Source organism: Thermobia domestica, chromosome 7 (assembly GCF_964235325.1).
Source record: "Thermobia domestica chromosome 7, izTheDome1.hap1.1, whole genome shotgun sequence".
In the NCBI taxonomy this organism is placed as follows: domain Eukaryota; kingdom Metazoa; phylum Arthropoda; class Insecta; order Zygentoma; family Lepismatidae; genus Thermobia; species Thermobia domestica.
In genome coordinates, this window is record NC_137460.1 from 56,170,818 (window position 1) to 56,193,801 (window position 22,984).

Consider the following 22,984-nt stretch of genomic DNA (forward strand, 5'->3'; position numbering starts at 1 on the left):
ATCGAATAGTTAAAAACCGGATAAAGTTTAACGGTTAACCGTGAAAGCTGATCACTGTTTGATTTAAATTCTGTTTGAAAATTTTTCGTTTCAAATTTGTTTTGAAATTTTTGTTTCAAAAATTTTGTTTGAAAATTTTTTGTTTCAAATTTTTTTCAAATTTTTTGTTTGAAATTTTTTTGTTTGTAAATTTATTCTTTCAAAATTTTTTGTTTGAAAATGTTTCGTTTCAATTTTTTTTTGTTGAAAATTTTTGTTTCGAAATTTTTGTTTCAAATTTTTGTTTCAAAATTTTTGTTTGAAAATTTTTTGTTTGTAAATTTTTTCAAAATTTTTAAATTTTTTCGTTTGAAATTTTGTTTAAAATTTTTTCGTTTCAAACTAAAAAAACTTTTTGTTTGAAATTTAAGTTTAAAAAATGTTCGAATTTTTTGTTTAAAATTTTTTGTTTGAACATTTTTGTTTCGAAATTTTTCGTTTCAATTTTTGTTTTGATTTTTTTTTAGTTTGAAAAGTTGAAAAAAAAAACTTTTAAATGCCAAGAATCTTGTTCAAAGTTTCCGGCTAATTCCTAGAGAACATTGACCAGGGACCTCGTCGCGCATCAAAACCAAATCATTGATCACGTGACTGTACTACACCCGAAGGGTCCTACCAAATTGAAAGGAGATACCCGTCCATACCTTATCAAAGAGGATACATTGAGTCAGTAACCGAACACGTGGTTGTACTTAAAAATTTGAAAATAGGACCACCGAAACATATTGAGGTCCTGTACTATGCTTAAATTGGACAATTTCAGTGGACCCCCATTGCCAAAATTTAAGAAGGGTGCAACAATATACCCATGTCTTATGATAGGATATGGACCCCTTGTAATCATAGGATCTCATCAAAGGGGATAAAATGGACCAAAAACAAACACGTGGTACAACGTTTATATTTTGGCAATTTTTGTACCCCTAAAAGGGAACGATGTAAACCATCCAAATTTATCATGATACATATTGAGGACCTGTACTATAATACCAAATGTTTAAATTGGGCAATTTCCAAAATTTAAGGGGTGGGCCAAGGTACCCCTCCCGGGGTGCACCAATGTACCTATGTCTTATGATAGATAATGAACCCCTATACATGACCATATAACCATATAAGGTAATAGAACCTCATCAAAGGGGGATAAAATGTACCAAATACCAAACACGTGGTTGTACTAAAATTTTGGCAATTTTGTACCCCTAAAAGGGAACGAGGTGGACCACCCAAATTTATAGTGATCTATATTAGTGTTCTATACTATAATACCAAATGTTGAAATTGGGCAATTTCCAAAATTAAAGGGGTGGGCCAAGGTACCCCTCCCGGGGTGCACAAATGTACCTGTCTTATGATAGGTAATGGACCCCTATACATAACCATATAATCATATAAGGTAATAGGACCTCATCCAAGGAGATAAATTAGGTCGAAAACCAAACACGTGGTACAACGTATTGCTTACGTTTATAGTTTTGGCAATTTTGTACCCCTAGAAGGGAATGAGGTGGACCACCCAAATTTATCATAATACATATTAGGGTCCTATACTATAATACCCAATGTTGAAATTGGTCAATTTCCAAAATTGAAGGGGTGGGCCAAGGTACCCCTCCCAAAATTTAAAGGGGTGCATTAATATACCCATGTCTTATGATAGGTAATGGACCCCTGTATACGCCCATATAACTATATAGGGTAATAACACCTCATCAAAGGGGATAAATTAGGTCAAAAACCCCCGAAATTTGAATTTTTGGCAATTTTTTACCCATGAAAGGGAACGACATAGACACCCAATACTGATAGAGGTACATACTATGGTCCTAGGCTACCATACCCAATTTTTAGATCTGGCAATTTCCGAAATTTAAGGGGGGGTGGTCCTATGTACCCCTGCCAAAATTTAGGGGGTGGGCCAAGCTACCCCTGCCAAAATTTAGAGGGGGTGGTCTTAGGTACCCCTAGGTCATTGACCCCGGGCCAAGGTTATTGACCTTTGACCTATGACGTCACAAAAATTTTTGCTGACTCGACGCAATATACGCCGGGGCCTACTACTGATGCACATTTCCCCCATATGTATATTTTCCTCGTAATTACTAATAAAATACTCAAAGGGAAGTTTTCAAAATAATACTCAATCATTATAATTTTTTCAGATACGAATCTGTACAGTTTCTATTGGCAATTATAATGTTGTTTTAGTATGACAAAATGCATAAAATAATCGCTGTACTTTGTTCCCTCATTACCTATTCCGTGACGATACAGAGTCATTGAAGGGAATGTTATAACCCTAAAGTGTATAAAATATACATATACGAGAGAAAAATTGGTAGGAAAGAAGAAAGGAAGATTGTAGGTTTTAATCTGAATTTGTAGTTTACGTTAAAACCACTATAAATATACCACATTAACTTGATCCCTAGTCTTCCGTTGCAAGCGCTGCTACCGGCTGAAGGAACTCCACTCGGTTTCTCTCGCTTAGCAACAGCTGAACCCTTATTGGCTTACCGCGTGGGTGTGTGAGGGTGTTAGCTTTAGTTCGCATTTTTGCCACGGCTCAAGACATTTTGGCAGCACAATAGAGGTGCTAGTTGTTGTGTAGAAAGCAAAGCGGTGATGGAATTTGCACGAACAAAGTCTGTCGTATCAATGCAAAGACATTTTCTTACAAAATTCAAGAAACAAGTATCGCACAGGAACCATCTCACGCTAAGTGTAGAAAGTTGAATTCACTGTATGCTTGTGCTTCATGTTTGAAAAGTCCTGATCTACCAGAAACATCAAGGGAGACACTGGACCTTTGCTCTGCGTTAGGGTTTAGTGAGTATGCAGGGGCATTGCATAAAGGTATCGGAAAAGGTGTTAATTGTGAACAATCGAACAAAGTGTTGGGTAATTGCAAGAACAAAAGAAAGGCGTTACTACACAGGGTGTTCATTTATTATGTAGCCAAAATCCACTGGTGAAATCCTTACAACTAAAAATTTTAAAAAGTCCATATGAACATAGGGCGAAAAACGCATTGTTTCAAAGTTACGAGATGCCGAAATCGAGAAAATCATAACTTTGAGGCTGCCTAGCTCGAAAATTACGAGAGATATCAAATGCAGTTAAAGAACTATTAGAAGAACTAGTACACTGTCTATGTAAATAACCGTGTTTCAGAGTTGGGACGTATTGGTGAACGTGATTTTTAGAGAGGTGGAAGAGCGGAACCTATATCACATCTCTCTATATAAAATCCGTGTTTCAGAGTTGGGACGTATTGGTGAACGTGATTTTTAGAGAGGTGGAAGAGCGGAACCTATATCACATCTCTCTATATAAAATCCGTGTTTCAGAGTTGGGACGTATTGCTGAACGTGATTTTTAGAGAGGTGGAAGAGCGGAACCTATATCACATCTCTCTATATAAAATCCGTTGCATCGATACGTCCCAAATCTGAAACATGGTTATTTACATAGACAGTGTATTAGTTCCTCTAATAGTTCTTTAACCGCATTTGATATCTCTCGTAATTTTCGAGCTAGGCAGCCTCAAAGTTCCGATTTTCTAGATTTCAGCATCTCATAACTTTGAAACAACGCGTTTTTCGTCCTATGTTCATATAGACTTTTTTTTTATTTTTTAGGTGTAAGGATTTCACCAGTGGATTTTAACTACATAATAAATGAACACCCTGCATAATATATACAGTGAAGCCTCTACTAACGGACACCTCTATAAAGCGGACACCTCCCGTAACGGACATATTTTGTAATCCCCAAACGCTGTAATAGGAAAAAAAAACATATTGGCAAACCTCTCTAAAGCGGACACTCTCTAGTATGGACACGGACAGTCTTTTCTGTCTTTTATAGGTATTATTTACCTACGTACTACGGACACTTTCTCTAGAAACAAGTTGAAAAGTACTGTAAAAATACATCTTTAGTAATTCATACATGTGTCACCAAGGAAGTATTGTGACAACATTTTGCCTCTTCAACTCTCTGCTCAGAACCCAGACGAAGCTTCTCTGTTTAACAACACTCTCATGTTTTTTGCTTGCATTCCACTCCCACCCAAGCTGTTTTAGACACAAAGGTGATCAGCAGTTACCCGCCTTTTGGGATGACACATTATTCTACTGTCCAACTGGAATCTCTAACCAAGCAGTTCGTTGTTTTTTGCCTGCGGGTACGCATATTGTCTCAAAAAAGACACTAATGGAGTGCAATTAACTCACAAATTAAAGCGACATACTGAAAACCTAGTAAGTAGTGATAAATGTAAAGTGCAGAGAACTATAACATCTTATTTGCATGTTGTGCCTAGAACATAAAGTATTGGATGGCGAAGGATAATGCAGGTACAGTAACATTTTGGTAATATTCGTGAATACATGATTCATGCAAAAATATATGTATTTTTTAAATTCCATATTACCATATTTATTAATGTAGTAAGAAAATATTGAAACCTCTTTAAGGCGGACACCTCTCTATAGCGGACAATTTTTGATTCCCCACGGCTGTCTGCTTTAGAGAGGTTTCACTGTATAATGTATGTAGGAATGGAACCATAAGAGGCTGACGTTGTTTGTATGTAAAATATGAGCCATAAGTCGCTGTAGTTGTTTACATGTTGAATTGGAGCCGTAAGTGGCTGAAGATATTGATATTTAAGTAGATGAGCCAAGAATGGTTGAGTGTATTGTTTAGTTGTGGTCCGCTTTAGGTAGAATACGGGCATATAAATGAGACAGTTCTCTGAATCTTAGTGGTTGCAATAGCGTTTATTAATACCCAGAGATATGGATGCATTAAAAGGTTGAGCAGTCTGGAAGTTGTTTAAACATTCATTGGAGATCATTAGTAGATTTTTAAAGTTAATTAAAAGTACATGCGTTTGCTCAGTATAAAGTAAAACCTTTTCAACTACCTAACAAATGGCGCAGAATAATGGCAAAGAATCTACGTGCAAAGATATATTACAACAGATGAAAGATCGAAGTCAGAAAGAGCTTCATGTTAGGATTTTGAATGATTTCAGGAAACAGGACCTAAACTCCAACGTTCTGTTACTCAGGGTGCTAAAATCCATAACTTGTAATGTAATATACACAAAACACCTTCTTTTATCTTTCCGACCAACTTTGCTTTTTTGTGCCTTTCAGCACAAACTAAATACGTTTAAATCTTGTAGTATTTTTTTTTTTTTTTGAATAACTCTGTGTACTAGATGCAATATGTAAATACATATCAAACTTCTATGTTTACAGATGCATGGTGACTTATATTTAGATGATGATGTATGCAAGTCTTAACTAGTTATTTATATAATTTACATTTAAAAAGGGAAGAAAAATACAGAATTCAATGCTTTTTTCACCCATTACCGTTAACCAAATTCAAACGTTGATAAACAAACATTTAATGAAAAAAAAACTAAATACAATACGCGCAATACAAATCTATAGTATGCACTGTTTCAATATGCGTACAGTGTAAACAAATATAGAAGAGGATGCTGCTTCATATTGGTTTATCTTTTGCACACTAACAGACAAAGCATCCACTTTGTTATTCTATCAAGGTTAAAAGATCTAATTGCCACTTCTTTCAGCTCAGCTCATTCATCCATTGAGTCGCTCAGCTTGTATTTCAAAGGAAGAAGGCAGGTTGTTTATTAGAACTAACCACCTACAACTACCATTGACCATGGAACGCTGCCAATGTAAGTGAGCATTCAATTAATAGACAAGAAACAAAAGTGCTTTTTGAAGTTCATTAACCAATTAACACAGTTACTTCTGTTTAATAAGCAAAGAATAAAAAGCAGTATATTGTTATTAATGAAAGTCAAGTGGATAACTGACTGGCAGGCTAAATTTGCAACTGAAGGTTAATTTCGGATATTTATTTACAAAGAAATGACATTTTACGTTTAAAAAATGCAAGGTAACCATAATATACTAATATTTACTGATTTGTTTTCTGAAAAGTTCAATGGAAATGAAGTAATACGAATGTCTGATGAAATCTTTATTATAAAAGAGGAAATGTCTCAGTTTGTGAGTAATTAACACTAATTTCTAATTAATCCCTAATATAGTAGTTAATAGTGTCGCCGGTCCGCTATATTTGCTGCCTGCCTACCTGTCTTTACTTGAAAATGGATAGTGATAATAATGCACATTAACATGCTTTGCTGACTATTATTAAGACAAGGCCGTATTAAATATAAACAAACTAATTACTTATATAAAATCCATGGATTTATTGCATGTCAAGCACAATATAATTTAGTAACTGAGCAGCATGAACACAGTATATAAACTGAAGACAGTGCAATTGAATACAGTATATGAACCACAGTCAGTCGTTACCGTGTACCTTTAGGACAGTGCAACATTTACCAAATAGACGCTATTACCGCCAACCCACATCAAACATCTCATTAAGAGGATATGCTCATATTTAGATTCGAACATTAATATTTATGTAACAGCAAGTTAGTAGGTAAACAATCTTGCAAAAAGAATTAAATGTAAACAAGTAGTACTTTTAACTAAGCACGATTATAACTCGTAGCATACAGCAACCCGAAGGCTTAGAACAACTGGTTAACAATTAAAATGAAAGTTAACTTAGAATATACATATTTAAAGAATAATTACACCTTATTTTACATTAAAAATGTAATGTAATCACCATAATACGTATATTAGTTTAGCACTAGAAAATCAATGTAGGCTAACTTAACGTATTTTTGATGTTAAAAAATTAAAAACCATTATCATTTAAATTTTTCGTAAGGTTAAAAATATCAAATTAAATTCTAGTCTGACTGATAAGATTAAAAGTTACACTTCTGTTACAATTTGAGCTAATCTTGAACAGATTACGAGAAGCAAAACTTAATCCTTTAATATGACAATAATTTAAAGTTACTGAATATCTGCACCATTTTCGTTTTTTTTTTTCTTAGCCCATTGATTTATATGGGGAATCATTTTTACGTTTGCTTTGAAATGAACTAAAATGTCAGTGGTCTGATTTCTTCTCCAAATCTCTGGAGCCAAGTAGTTCAATTTTACTAACTTCTTATTCAAATCTACTGGAGTACAAGTGGTTTGACTTTACTAATCTCTTCCTAAAATCCACTGGAAATCTAATCATTTGGTTTTACTTTTTCTTCCCAAAATCTACTGGAATCTAATGATTTAGTTTTACTGGTTTCTTCTTCAAAGTTATTAAAATTCTAACGTTTTGTTTTTACTGGTTCTTCTTTAAATCTACTGGAACTCTAATCATTTCATCCTACAGGTTACTTCAAATTTACTGGAATTCCAATGGTTTGATTTTACTGATATTTTCTTTAAATCTACTGAAGTTACAATCATTTGGTTCGACTGGTTTCTTCTTCAAATATACTGGAATTCTAATGATTCCATTTTACTTGTTTCCTCTTCAAATTTACTGGAATTTTGATAGTTTCATTTTATTGATTTCTTCTTCAAATTAACTGAAAATCTAATGATTTGATTTTATGATTTCTTTTTCAAATCTACTTGAATTGTAATAGTTTGGTTTTACTGATTTCTTCTTCAAATCTACTGGAATTCTAATGGTTTGATTTTGACTGATTTTTCTTCAAGTGTACTGAAATTCTAATGATTTGATTTTGTGGTTTCTTTTCCAAATCTAATTGAATTGTAATAGTTTGTTTTAATGATTTCTTCTTCAAATCCACTGGAATTCTAATGGTTTGATTTTGACTGACTTTTCTTCAAATCTACTGAAATTCTAATGGTTTGATTCTATGGTTTCTTTTCCAAATCTAATTGAATTGTAATAGTTTGGTTTTACTGATTTCTTCTTCAAATCTACTGGCATTCCAATCATTTGGTTTTACAGGTTTCTTCTAGAAATTTACTGGAATTCTAATAGTTTAATTTTACTGATTTCTTCTTAAAATCTACTGGAATTCTAATGATTTGATTTTACTTATATATTTTTCAAATTTGCTTAAATATCCTTGACTTTGTGAATATTAAATTGTATTATATATAATATTAATATTTAATCATCAAAGTTTATTTATTGAATTTACATGCAGTGCAAATTCATTTTGAGGAAAACAGAACTCATTAACTGGAGTTTAAGAAGAAATCAGGCAAATCACATCACGAAAATTCCAACTTATTTGAAAGAAAATAGAAAAGCAATTCGGATATAATTCAATGGGTTAAAAAAAAAATACACATGTGAATTTGAATCTTGTAAAACTAGAAAGATCATTGTGCAGAGTCGAAGGTATGTAAAAGTATAGCTAGATCACGTTAGTATAGCTTATTATGTCACCTTAACTTGTGTAATGGGCGAAATTAATTTAGATAATGTTACACAGCAGGGTGTATCTGAGTTCTGAACAAATTGGTCATGTCCTGATACGAATGTAAGCTTTCTATTGAAAAACATTTTTAATTTATTTTATATTTTATAGGTGATTGGTTAGATAATAACAGAATGTGTGAAATATTTGTTATATATATATATATATATATATATATATATATATATATACACTTTTCTTCATGAAATAAAATTTCTAATTTTATGTCCCATGCTTATGTTCTATAGACCAAAGGAGAAGGGCAGTTAATGGCAATGAATGACTATGAAAGAAAAAAATGAAATTTTTAAGTTTACCGTCCCACGTTTATGCCCTTTTTGCTAAAAGAGACGAGTGATTAATGAAAGTGAATAGTTGTGATCTTTTTATGCTCGACCACTGAGACTACGAATGGATTGGTGAAATTGGAATGTGGAAGGAAACGATAAAACCCACGGTCCTTCCTTTATATTACTTTTAGGTTCACGATAACTTCCTTAAATAGAACGTATTGTTGTTAATAATACCTTCTTGAAAAGAATTGGTTTTTATTTATAATTCTTTTAAAAAGACACTTCATTTTCATTACTTTTCTTTTAAAAAGTAACGCCTTTCTTCTATATTTTTCTTTAGAAAATAATGATTTTCGATCATAATATTTTTTCTGTGTGTTAATAGTAGTAGATGTAAAAAAAAAAACAACTTAAAAACCGGTTTTAAACCATATAAGTTAACTTTCTTTGGCTTTGAAATTCGTTTTATTGATTTATTAGGTTTAATTGAATGAAACCATAACTTTGTAATCATATACAGGTGTAACTGCATTTATAGATCATGGTTTGTATTTTGTTTGCTGTTTTCGACGAAGTGCATGGCTCAAGTATTGTACGTATTTACTGTTTGTTTATTATCATCTACACTTTTTTTTTTTTTTTAATGCTGTTGCGCGCAAAAGTATCAAATTCGACCTTGCTCCAAATGTCCCTAATCCTTCCCCGTTGTCATTTGATATATATTATTATTGTTACCCCTTTTTCCTTGAACAGAAGGAGAAGTTTTGCGTACTGTTTCTCAAAAATAAAAATTCTAAAATATTGTAAGCGTTTAACTATACATATTATATATACAGGGCAAGTCAAAATGATGGACCCAATTTAATAAATTTGTTCTGTGAAATCTAATAGACATATGTTATTGTGAGACATGTGCTAAAGTTTATTTTCTTGAAACACGTCATAAGTGTTCAATGTAAGCACTTCGAGTAACACGGCACACATCAAGCCATAATAGCCCTTTCACACACAGCAACTGAATTGCGCCACTAGTATGAGCGGAAATATAAACCAAGCAACTGATAACAGATACTTGACATCTGTTTTTTTTTTCTCTCTGTTTTTTCTTAATCTTTCAACACCCACGTATTTTCTCTGTAGTGGAATGGGGTTGCCAGGACACAATAAATATATAGAAATATATAGGACCTAGGGTACTAGGCTATATTAGACGTAGATCCGTGGCTTTAATTCAGACCACAATAAGAGAACACGGTGGCTTGGTGGCAGAGCGCTTACCTTTGGTACATGAGGTCCCTGGTTCGATCACCGACCAAGTAAGTTTGTGTTGAACAACATCATGTCCGTGGGTTTTCTCCTAGTAATCCGTTTCCTTCCACATTTTCATTCTACTAGTTCATCCAGTATTATTCATTGCTTTAATCATCGTCTCTCTTAGCCTAACGGACATAAGCGTGGGATGTTAAACTGATTTCATTTTTCAAACTACAGTACCTACCACCGGAAATCAAACCAAAGTACCTATCACCAGGAATCTAATCACAGTACCTACCACGGAAAATTATATATATATATATATATATATATATATATATATATATATATATATATATATATATATATATATATATATTAAGTAGTAAATTTCTGTTTGTCTTGTCCTATGGTGGTACACATACCCCCACAGTGATACACATAGTCCTAATAGTAACCCACACCACTCCTAATATTGATGGACATACAGCACCACTTATACCGATAATTTTTCAGGTGGGTTACTTATTTTCATAGTCTGATTGGTTTTTATTTTAAGCTTGTGAATATTAATCTCTGGATGATAAAGATATTTTTTTAAGAAGAAAATACAGGATGGCCGGTAAGTAAGCTATCTATTTTCAAACATTTCTTTCTCCAAAAATATTGAAAGTAGAACCTTACCTTTTCCTACAAATATAGTTTATTATATGCCATTATCTCATCCAAAGCTACAACTCAAACGTACGCTCAAGATTTTTCTACAAACTTTCTTAAACGAACAGGTCGGTTTCTAGGACTTTCTTTAAGAACTCAACATGAATACCGCTCGTGACTTAGACTTTAGTCTCAAGTTTACAAAGAGTTCTAGCACATTTTTGCATGATCTATTTGAATGTTAGAAAATGCCTTAATGAGAGCTTTTCAGGGCGCTAGATAGGCTACCGAGATCCCACAGAATGGCCAACACGAAGTCCAGACCTTACTCAATGTGATTTCTTTGTATGAGTGTACCGTAGGAAACATCAAACTCTTGGTGAACTTGAGACCAAGATTCCTAATGTTATAATCGGTGTTACTGCTGAGTTCTTGGGAAAGGTTATAGAAAACCTACCTGTTCGTACGTAGAAAATTCTGGAGCGTACGTTGAGTTGTAGTTTAGAGAGATAATGGCATACAATAAACTATATGTGTAGAGGAAAGTAAGGCTTAACCATTAATATCTTAGAAAAAAATAAATGTTTGAATCCTGTAGTATCGTATTAGAGTGTATATATAGATGTTGTAATTAACTGTAATATAAAGTTTTAATAGACCTGAGGAATGTTCTTAAAACTTCGAAAGAGATGGATTGCCTACAGATAGGAAGAGTAATATAAATGTAGCTTGACATACCTATACATCAATTATATGCTTTTTGTGAAAAGCCTGGAGAATGGGAATCAATTAATTTTTAGCCTCTGCTACTCAATGTTGTTTACTGGAACACGGCATGTTAACTGCCACCTATGGTAATTCAAAATATGTGTATGTATGTATATATTTCCAAAAGGCAGACACGAATCTTCCACTTCATTAACATTCCATTTTCGTGTGGGTATGTTTTATGTAGAACTTACGTGTCTTCGAATGTGATAACATTTTTTTTTCGTAGTCGTCTCTCACGTGTATAGTACTAAAAAAGATTTTTGTGTGCAAGTCAGCTATGGTAGTAGAACACTGTAATGGTTTATGTAATGTAACCTACGCTTGCTACCACACTACATGCAGTGAAAGGACGAATTAGTTAGTGCCCCATAATTCTATGACTGGCAGACATTGTGGGCTGCAACCAATGCCCAGGTCACAAGCATGAACTGTACGCGTATCCTATCAGGAAATATATTCACGATGTCTGGAAGAAACATGCATGAATTTATACATACAGTGCTTTCATCACGGCAAAGAAGTTGATTTATTTTCTGCTAATTAAACATCGCTGTGAATTCAAAAGGTCATCTCTCTTCTCTCCTTTCTTTAACCAAGGAACAAATAGACCTGTACAGCACTTTTTAAAAGTTTTTTTTTTTTTTTTTTTTTTTTTGTTCGAGAATTAACATCTGCAAGGATTGGCACACTTTAATAGATAAATATGTTCCAGGGACTGCGTTGGAGGAAGACGGATGAAAACCAGCTGAGGCAATACAGCACATTAGCATTGTATGAAGTCGTTTGAGGGGGCTCAGTCAATAAAATAATCAAGTCTCAAATTAATGGTGCAAAAAGTAATGGAAATTTACACCCGTCTCTCAAAAAATCAATATAATGATCCTATTAGTATCACTTCTTATGTGATAGAGGCAATTCCTGTAAGGACATTTACAAATAGCGTAGAATGAATGTTAATATTAGGAAAGAAGTGTGTCATCCTTAGGCAGGCCCGTAACCAAGAAGGGTCTAGAGGGGGCACTGCCCTCCTAAATTATTTTTTGCCCCGTGTAAAAAACAACGCTAAAGAGAATTTTCAACCTGACTCAATGAATTTTTTGCAATTATATTTACCAAATTAAATTCAACTTTGCGAATTCTACTTATTTCTGTGTAAAATTATGTTTCTTGCTAGCCGCACCAAACATCTTCCATTACCTATACCCATTTCAAAAAATTTCAAACTGTACCCTATTACCGCAACCATGACAATGATCCAAGGATACCAAGTGCACTTCCAAAGAACAGTATTATAGTTTACAACGTTAGTTGTGAATATTAATAAACTGTAGTGTCTCGCTTATTTTGGAAGGTAGAAAGTTGAGTAGAAACGTTGAATAAAACATATACTTCCATTTTGTATTGATATAATCTAAAATTGCTGTAATATAATTTTGTTCTAATGTTTTGAAAATATATACTTCAATTTTAATTATTAATATAAAACAAAGTATCTCGTAAAGAGCTTTCATTAAACGCACAAAAATGAAACCAAAAATTACAGTTTCAATAATTCAAAGATAAAATACAGATTCTGTAAATAAAAAAATAAATATAAAATTTTATGGTGTTCTTTGATGTCTTTGTCATTGATCCCTCAGTTTTCATTTCTTCCCCCCTCCCCTAATAAATCAGACTGGCTACGGGTCTGTCCTTAGGAGAAGAAGAACAGCAATAGGTACAATCTGCACGTTATTTGTCTTTCTTTGGTATATTGAGCAATTTTGGATGTGGAGGATACACGCTTTTCGTCCATAAAACAAAATTGACACAATCAATCGTCCCAGGGTTTTGAAATTTGGATTATGAGTAACGAAATACATCGAATTCATATCCTAGAGACCGCTGAACAGAACTTCTGTTTTTTTTTTTTTTTTTTTTTTTTGGTATAGTTGTGTAACGTGTATCCTCTTCATTCAAAATCGCTCAAGTTTTTCTCCCATAAAACAAAATTGACACGGTTGATTGTCCTGGGGTTTGAAAATTGGGATTCTGTGTCACAAAATATATCTAATTCATACTCTGGGGTCCGGGGCACAGAACTTTTTTTTGTGTGTGCTTGTATGTGTTATTATTGATAACAAACGATTATCTGTACTTTCTAGCGATATATATATATATATATATATATATATATATATATATATATAAGATTTCCTTGTGGGTCATGCCTCAGAATTTACCCCCCAAAAGTATATTTCATTTTGTTCAACTCGATATGATTTATCAATATATGCTTCAACTTTAACAAAATGTACAAGTTAAACAGAAATTAAAAGTTTCAGAGTTAATGATAATTTTGGGTTATGTCTCAACAATCCGAGCTAGAAAAAAAATATGTGACTCTTGCAGACTTTGCCTAATACATTTCTGTGGAAGTACAGTAGGAAAGCTAAGGGAATATACGTAGTTCTACGACATCAACCATGCCATGTATTCAATACTACTACTTAATGGAACTTTCCAAATGTATAAACACACACACACACACACACACACACACACACACACACACACACACACACACACGAAAGTTACCCTACTATAGTGCCGCCAAAATGTCTTAATCCGTGGCAAAATTGCGAACTAAAGCTCCACCCTCGACACACCCACGCATTGAGCCAATAAGGATTCAGCTGTTGCTAAGCGAGAAAAAATGAGTGGAATTCCTTCAGCCGATAGCAGCGCTTGTCACAGAAGACTAGGTGTCAAGTCAATGCGGTATATCTATATATAAATGTAATAAATAAAAAAATGAATACCTCAAAAATTTCTTTTCCTAGCTTTCGTCTTAGCGGAGTCCTCTATCACATCCTGCAACTCAAGAGAACTGGTCAACACACAAAGGTGTTTGAAGTAAACCCCGCTATTATTGTGGTCAAATCTACCTGACTCCATGCATACAGAGTTTATATATAGACAGAACTTGTTGACATAAAACATAAAAGGAACATAACCTATTGTGCATCTAAGCAGTGACTTAATTTTTTTGCCGGATTGGGACTTGATATTCTATAATTACATCACATGAGACTGCAGAACACTTCTACTCAACAAGAAAATATGAATCACGATTCTCATGCACTATATTCGTTTTTTTTTTTTTTTTTTTTTTTTTTACCGATTGATGTTAATTTATTAAGACGGTGAATGTAACAAATGAAGAAATTTGTTTCATATTTTATCTTATCTTGTATGATTCTTTTTAGACAACCAGATTAGATTTTGATCAGAGTGGAGGTCCTCGTCCACCTGGAAGCCTGAAACTACAGCTCCCCTAAGCCCCCTCAATCCGGCCATACTGTCGTCTTGCAAGTGTCATAATGAAACACTTCATTAGTATATATTTCAGGATGAGTCTCATCTTACAAAAAATATTTTTAGATTCAGAAGAAAAGACACTTGTTTTTATCAATTTTCTCGAAAACTTCGCATGAGGGTTTACACTTCTCATGCAGTTTTTGTTCAGCCAAATGAATATCAATTGTTATATGTTTCATCTTTGGAACTTTTTTTCGTTAAATACTAATAATATTGTTGAATATCCAGTACTTACTGTGCGGTGACTTTATCAATATGCGATTTTCTTTTGGTTTTAAACGTAGCAATCAGTTTCGAATCTTAATCTCCATTTTGTCATTATCCACAACATACACTTGCATCTTAGAAAGTACAAACTAACTTCTTCATGAACTTATCTTGTGAATCAGAATCTAAAAATAGAATCATATTTATATAATACAACTCATAAATTATAATAATTGGAGACAATACAGTGTAAATATCTGTAATCTAATTTCTTACCTTTACTCAGAACAATAGTGATTTTTGTGAACGGTCATATATAAAAGAGTGAAAGAAAATCTGAATATTCCATGTTTAATGACCTGTTCTGTTACCGAAGTTTTATCCCTGAGATACTACCTCCCAAATGATATGTTATTCTTTCTTGTCAATGTCACTTTAAGTTTAAATCTTCCATGGTATATATTAATTTGTTTTCGATTATATTATACAGCAGGCATGACTTCTTCAGTGAATTTTTTACCCGCCCTCTTTACGTTGGATAGTTTCCGAACTATTGGCGACCGAAAGTCATTTTCTCATGCTTTCGGCACCTTGTAGATCTGAAACTATGTCCGATAGCCGAAAGTTCAAGAGAACTTTTTTTCGCAACACCCGATATATATATATATATATATATATATATATATATATATATATATATATATATATATATATATATATATATATATATATATATAGGGTGTTTCAGATAAAACGTCCAGTGCTTATAAATCCGAAATGGCTGAGAATAAAAAGATGAAACAAAAACTGAGATAGGAAAATGTCATAGGGCGCATTACAAGGTGTTGTCGTGGTGACCCACAGGGCCCTCCTTCAAGGGGGCCCAGGGGCCAACTTCAAATTTTCAAATGGGAACATGCATTGAATCATATCTCATTCAATAGTCCCTGAAATACGAAACAACTTTTGTAGGAAACAATTTTCGATTTGGGCCACCGTTTTCAAAATGGCCGCAAAAAGTCCTGTATCAGTTTGAAGTTGGCACCTGGGCCCCCTTAACGGAGTTTCCTGAGGGTCACCACAACAACACCACTTGATATGCTTTATCATCGTTTCTATCTCAGTTTTTGTTTCATCTCTCTATTCTCTGTCGTTTCTGATTTAGGCCTATAAGCACTGGACGTTTTATCTGATACAGGACCCACTTTTTGCGGCCATTTTGAAAACGGTGGCCCAAATCGAAAATTGTTTCCTACAAAAGTTGTTTCGTATTTCAGGGACTATTGAATGAGGTATGATTCAATACGTGTTCCCATTTGAAAATTTGAAGTTGGCCCCTGGGCCCCCTTAAAGGAGGGCCCTGGGGATCTCCACAACAACACCATGTGATGTGCCCTATGACATTTTCCTATCTCAGTTTTTGTTTCATCTTTTTATTCTCAGCCATTTCGGATTTATAAGCACTGGACGTTTTATCTGATACACCCTGTATATATATATATATATATATATATATATATATATATATATATATATATAGTGAATGTTTATTTCCTCATCTGGCTCAAGACGTATTTAAGTCCCGAAGCCCCTTACGTCAATACGGCTCATGTTAATAATAGGTTCCGTCCTTCTTAACCTCGGTGTTCGATAAGGACTAAAATTTAACATCTGAAATAGCATCTTGCAATTGTAATATTTCTAGTAACGATTATGTTTTCCCACCGACAAAAAAAATTTTGAGATGTCACTGGGAATAAATATCAACTATTGATATCTGACTTGTTGTCAGAGCATAGCGTTCCTCTTTAGCACCGAGGTTATATGAAACGTGAACCTACAACTTAAAGTGGAATCCAAACCGCGTGAGCTCATAGTGGGGAAGAAAGTATTGAAATTTGAGGATTGGCTTCTTGTAAAAGGGTTTGAAATGAAATGAAATGAAATTTTTGAGTTTTACGTCCCACAATTATGCCGGTTAGGCTAAAGGGGACGGTGATAATGAAAGATGAATGAAATGGTGAAATGAAGAAAGTGGGAGGAAACGGGAGAACCCCGAGAAAACCCACGCACACGATGTTTGTCCACCACAAAGTGTAAAAGGGTTTACGGGAGTGTTTAATAATATAAGCTTAATACTGTACTGTGGGGGCACGGTGGCTCAGTTCGTGGTGCCAGGGGTCCCTTGTTCGATCCTCGGCTAAGTAAGTTTGTGGTAGATAACATCGTGCTCATGGGCTTTCTCGGGGTACTCCCCTTTCCTCCCACTTTCTCATTCCACCTATTCTTCCATTATCATTCACTTGCTTTACTCATCGTCTTCCTTAGCCTCAAAGGGCATAATAGTGGGACGTAAATTCAAAGATTTCATTTCATTTTTTTAATTCCGTACCGCAAGTTGGTTTATTAATTGCTGGTTAGTGTATGCATGTTGAATCTGGGACATTCCATGTGAAATTAACCAATGAAATGACAAAATCTGACCTGACCATCTTAGATTTTTGTAAAAATTGGTGTACAGCTTTATTACTGTGGGAGATGAAAATATTCCAAATATTACCTCTTTCTTCCTGAAAGTGTCCTCATACAAACTGTTCAAAAATGTCAAAAAGGGCATATTTTCAGTTATTGTGATTATCAAAATTGTCATAAAATGGTTAATATGTGCACTAGAAACATGAAATAAACACCGTTGGAAAGCCTAAAGACTGCTCTACAAGTTGGACTATATTTTAAAAAAAATTGTAAAATTAAAAAAAAAATAACACTTCAAAAATTCAAATTAAGATTTGAATTTTGAATTTCGCATAGAAATGTCCCTGGGAATGTCCTTGCGAGGAGAGAGGTAGTATTTGGAATGTTTTCATCTCCCACTGTAATAAAGCTGTGCACCAATTTTTACAAAAATCTGAGATGGTCGTCTGATTCATCTTGTAATTCCGTACCGCGAGTTGGTTTATTAATTGGTAGTTAGTGTATGCATGTTGTATACTGCAATTCAAAGTTGAACAGTTTCCAATGATATCATCCTTTTTATATTTATTATTATTACTACAGCGACACGTTAGGTAGTAAAAAAAAAAAAAAAAGAAAAAGAAGAGAGGCTTAACACACTGACTAACTTACTTTCATTTGAGTTTGGCTTCATTTCACTTGTTTGCGTGCGATTTGTTCAATTTAAGACGCATGAAATGTCCCTGACACTATTCCTGGTATACTCAGTTCAATTGAAGGTTTTTACACTTCATTCATTCAATGCCTTCTTCAAATTAAACACAGAGAGGAAAAGAAAAGAAAAGAAATAAAAAAAAAAACGCAGGCAAGATAAAAATGAATGATCTGTTATGTGTGACGATGCTAATAGTTACTGTTACGACCGCTCGTTAACATTCCTTCATTAGTTATCCATTAGGGACTGCCAGAAGATATATTAATAAAGAAGAGTCATTTCTGAGAAGCCATTTTCTTTTTAAGAGTGATTGGGCCTTTGCTCCTGAAGTCAAATGTTTGGCTTTAGTCATCGTCATAAACATTCTCCCATTACTCGATGGGTATTTACATCTGCAGTATGATTCTTTCCTGACATCTTTGTTTAGAAGTAAATTGTGGCCTCATTAATTTCGTTAATCAATTGTTGTTAACGCTTTCCATAATATCCTCCATAACATATATATTAAAATATATTGTATTCTTTTTGTGTATAAGTCGCAGCACTAAATTTTTGTCGGTAATTTCAGAAAGCGTGCCCACGATATATTCAATCTTAGTGCACCATAGTAAATCTCTTCTTTGAGGGTTCCCAATCATTGCCATTGTTTAGGATTGAAGTTGATCAAGAACTAGGAGCTAAATTTATACTCCTTACAATTAAAAAAAAACAAGTGGCGGTGTCAGAATATATAAACCGATTTATAAAACTTAAAATATATAAAACGATAATCATGCCTGTTGTGCTGTGTGGTTGCGAAAAATGGTCAATTACTCTGAGGGAAGAACGTAGACTGAAAGTATTTGAGAAAAAATCCCGAGGAGAAAACTCGGACCCAAGAGGAACGGGAGAGTGAAAATGATATCAAATCTTTGTTTTACATCCCTCGGGTATGCTTGTTAGGGTAAAGCACACGGTGATTATGAGAAATGAATGAAATTGTGGAATGAAGAAATTGGGAGGAAACGGGAGTGAGAGAACCCCGAGAAAACTCACGCACACGATTTTTGTCCATCACAAAGCTGCAAATTATCCTAACTATATACAGGGTGTTTCAAAACAACAGCGACAACGTTTAAGAGGTGATTTCTGACACCAAGATAAGACAAAAATTATAGACTAACTTGGGTGTACAAATGCTTCCGTTCGGAGTTATAGGCTGCCAAAAACATGAAAAAATGAAATTTAAAGGTCCATAGCTCCAAAACTATGGGGCCTATCGTAGCCGAGTCAAGACTTCACTTAGGAACTAGTATGTGCCCTATCCAAATATCTATGTTTGAGAATCCTGCGGTACTTCCGCAACAATTTTTATAAAGGTAATTGGCGAGTACTTGAAGTTATATTAGTGTTAGTTATAGTTATAGTTAGTGTTAGTGTTAGTTATAGAAGTTATATGCCCGTAGCCAAACTTCCTGTATAAAAATTGTTTCGTGAGCACCTTAGGAATGTGAAACATGGATTTTTGGATAGAACACATTTTAGTTTCTAAGTGAAGTCTTGACCAGACTACGGTAGGTCTCATAGTTTTGGAGCTATGGACCTTCAAAGTTCATTTTTTTTAATGTTTTCGGCAGCCTACAACTCCGAAAGGAAGCATTTCTGCACCCAAGTTGGTCTATACTTTTTGTATTATCTTGGTGTCAGGAAACACCCCCCAAACGTCGTCGCTGTTGTTTTGAAACACCCTGTATAAAACTACATGAACTGACATAAATTAAAGGGGTATTTCCGGTTGACGTGGAAAGTTGAAATTTGGCATGATTGTAGCTTTTCGGGACTAACCGACAGGAAAATTGCCAAAAATGGATATTTTTAATTTTTAGGGGAGTCTAAAGGGAGGATGAAAAATTTCCCCATGTTATTTAAATGGGAATTTTTTTGGAACCTATTGTCTTATGTTTTAAGTACTTGATATTAGAATAAAAACTTGAAATTTGGCATGCTTGTACGTTTTTTGATGTATTACCTAAGTAAATCAGTAAAAATAAAATTTTGACATAAAATTTTCCTTAGGTGATCCACATTCAAAAGTCATAGTACCGAACAAGCGTAAAATTAAAAAGTAAATAAATAAATAAATAAAAAGAACGTCTAAGTATTAAATTAGTACTATGTTAGTAATGGAATAGATCCATATTAAAATTAATAGTTAATGGCTTATTAAAGAAAAAAGACAAGGTCCCACCGAGATTTGAACTCGGATCGCTGGATTCAGAGTCCAGAGTGCTAACCATTACACCATGGGACCACTTACGTACTGTACTCTTGCAATGAGCAATTTTACTGGACAATACCAATGGTGCAGCTCGAATTACTCAAGTTTGTATACGCATGCGCACGGCGAGAAAAATGCATTACCGGTACTGTACCATTTGTCAATATGTGAGTTATCGGGAGGATGATAAGGAAACACTCAGTGAATGGAACAATAAACATTATCGCTACGGGTATGCAATATTTTATATATGTCTTATTTTTTCTTTTTTAAGTACAACCATGAAAATGAAACAAACAAGGAAACAAACAAAAATAAAAAAAGCACTTTGTCGAAAATAGCTCCATTTTCTTGCTATATTCATGATTTAATTCGTTAATAATGCTGAAACCTTCCAAAGGTGTTAGGTTCAATTTTACACATTCGAGTTCCTAAGCGAGACAGCGCTCAGCTAAAAACTTTAAAGGCTTAACAGTCTCCCTTAGCCTAACCGGCGTAACCGTAGGACGTAAAACTCAAATATTTAATTTCATTTCATTTAAAGGCCTAATATCAGTCAAATGAACGGTTCGTAAAAGAAGTCACACTGCTAAATATTTTTTCGCTTGAAAATAAAAAAGAAAAGAAAAGAAAAGAATGAATGAAAGAAAAGGAAAAAGAAAACTTTCGCATTGTACTAGACCTAATTGTTGTATACAGCAATTAATGTATTGGATAACCTTTATTCTCTTGGTTTAAAGCTATAAAACTTTCTTTTACCAGCGTGACTTCCCTCACAAGCCGCCTCTTATGAGTCTCCTCTTCCTAAAACTATTGTCTTTTAGAAACGTATGCAGTACCTCCTGAGAAATCGTACTTTAGACAGTTTAAAGGGGGCAATTAACTTCATATAGAAATTTCTTTAAACTTATATTGCCAACGTAACCCCTACGAAAGAAGTAAGGTTGCCAAATGGCGTTATTTTTGTCAGATTCAACTATACAGTATGTTTCAAGGTTTAAAACACAATTATTCTTCATCAGCTTTGAGAATTATTAGCGGGTGCAGGAATTTTATATTTCATAGTTGGCAACTCTAGAAACAAGTACAATAGCTGTTCGGCGTATGAGGTCGAAACTGTTGGATAAATGGTGGCAAATTGTTAGTTGGATAGTTTTAAACCACTAGTCTACCTATGCATTAATGGAGCTAGGGGGGAACAAACGCTTTAGGTGGCATCGCCTTTCTCCTCCTTCCTGACATGTTATAAGGCAGGTCAAGTAATGTAAAGCTATAAAGGTAACCAAGAAAGTTCTATCTCTTTTTCACCCACAACCTTCGAACATCGATATGTCACCTAAGACGTACCTGAAAATCAAAACTAGTCCCCACCAGCATCGACGACCTTCTACCAACGTTCTGAGAGGCCATTGATTCCATCGCGATAGAACTGGAGGGCCGTAAAGTGAAGAAGGTATCAAGTGCATTTTTCACCTCTACTAGGGATTTGAGCTGGCGTCCTTTAAAGTGATTGTCCAAGAAATGGAACAGATGATAATTGGATGGTGCAATGTCTAGGGAGTATAGCGGATGCAATAGTGTTTCCCATTCAATGGTGTCCCGGGTCATCCTAGCCACGTGGAGTTTAGCGTTGTCCTGTAACAGGAGGACCCCTTTGCAATTCAGAAGTGCTGGCTTCAGAATTTTGAGGTTTTCTTGAACGAGGCTCAACTGGTACCAGTACACAGTTGCATTGTTGCTCTGACCAGCTAGTAGGTATATCATAAGTTTACTATAAAGTTTCAAAAATATATAAATAATAGCTTCAATTATTTTTGTCACTCAAAAAACTGGGGGGCATAGGCTCCCCGGCCCCGGGCTAGATCCGCCACTGTCCAACCTGTTAACATACATATTTCTCGTTGCTCAAATTTACTCATTTGTGCTGTGTACATTATGTGTGTATGTGTAAATAAGATCATATCTCTTGTTGAGTTGTTCGGAAAAAATATATACAATACAGAGGAATTTTACTATAAATCAGAAAACTAGAAAGTAAAATTAAAACCCTTTGCTTTAAGTAATTTTCAGTAATTTTCGTGTTAGCGAATACATTGTGTATATATACTACGGACAGGTTACAGCAAGTAAGATTAGCATCAGTTGAAGAAATTGTTTTTAAATTATACTTTCCGGTTTTTGCAAATACTTCCGAACAAAACATTTTTTTCTAATGGGTTCAAAATTACAGAAATTTAAACAGCACATGGAAGGTATCTCTATAAAATATATATATATATATATATATATATATATATTTGATTTTAACATATTAACTAAAATGATTCTCGCCTCGTTATTTTAACACTTCCCTGCCATCAACCAGGAACTTTTAAGATTGCTTAAGATAATTTAAATGCGTCTATATTAATTAGGGTAACTAGGGTTATATTTTAGTTTATTTTGCAGCCATAACTCTATTCTAGCACGTTGTTAACTTCGAAGAGTTTGGATGAGTGTAGCTCTGGTGCATATATTTGTTGCCACAAATTTTTCCTATTCTGATACAAGAAATATAAGTACTCAATGATTTTAACTGTAAACAAGTA

At 34.1% G+C, this 22,984-nt stretch overlaps 1 non-coding gene across 1 annotated transcript; it reads right to left on the bottom strand.

Moving 5' to 3' along the window:
- Nucleotides 1-20,357: 20,357 nt before the first annotated feature.
- On the bottom strand, nt 20,358-20,429 carry TRNAQ-CUG (transfer RNA glutamine (anticodon CUG)). The gene has a single exon. It is a non-coding gene; the product is annotated as a tRNA-Gln (tRNA).
- Nucleotides 20,430-22,984: the final 2,555 nt, after the last annotated feature.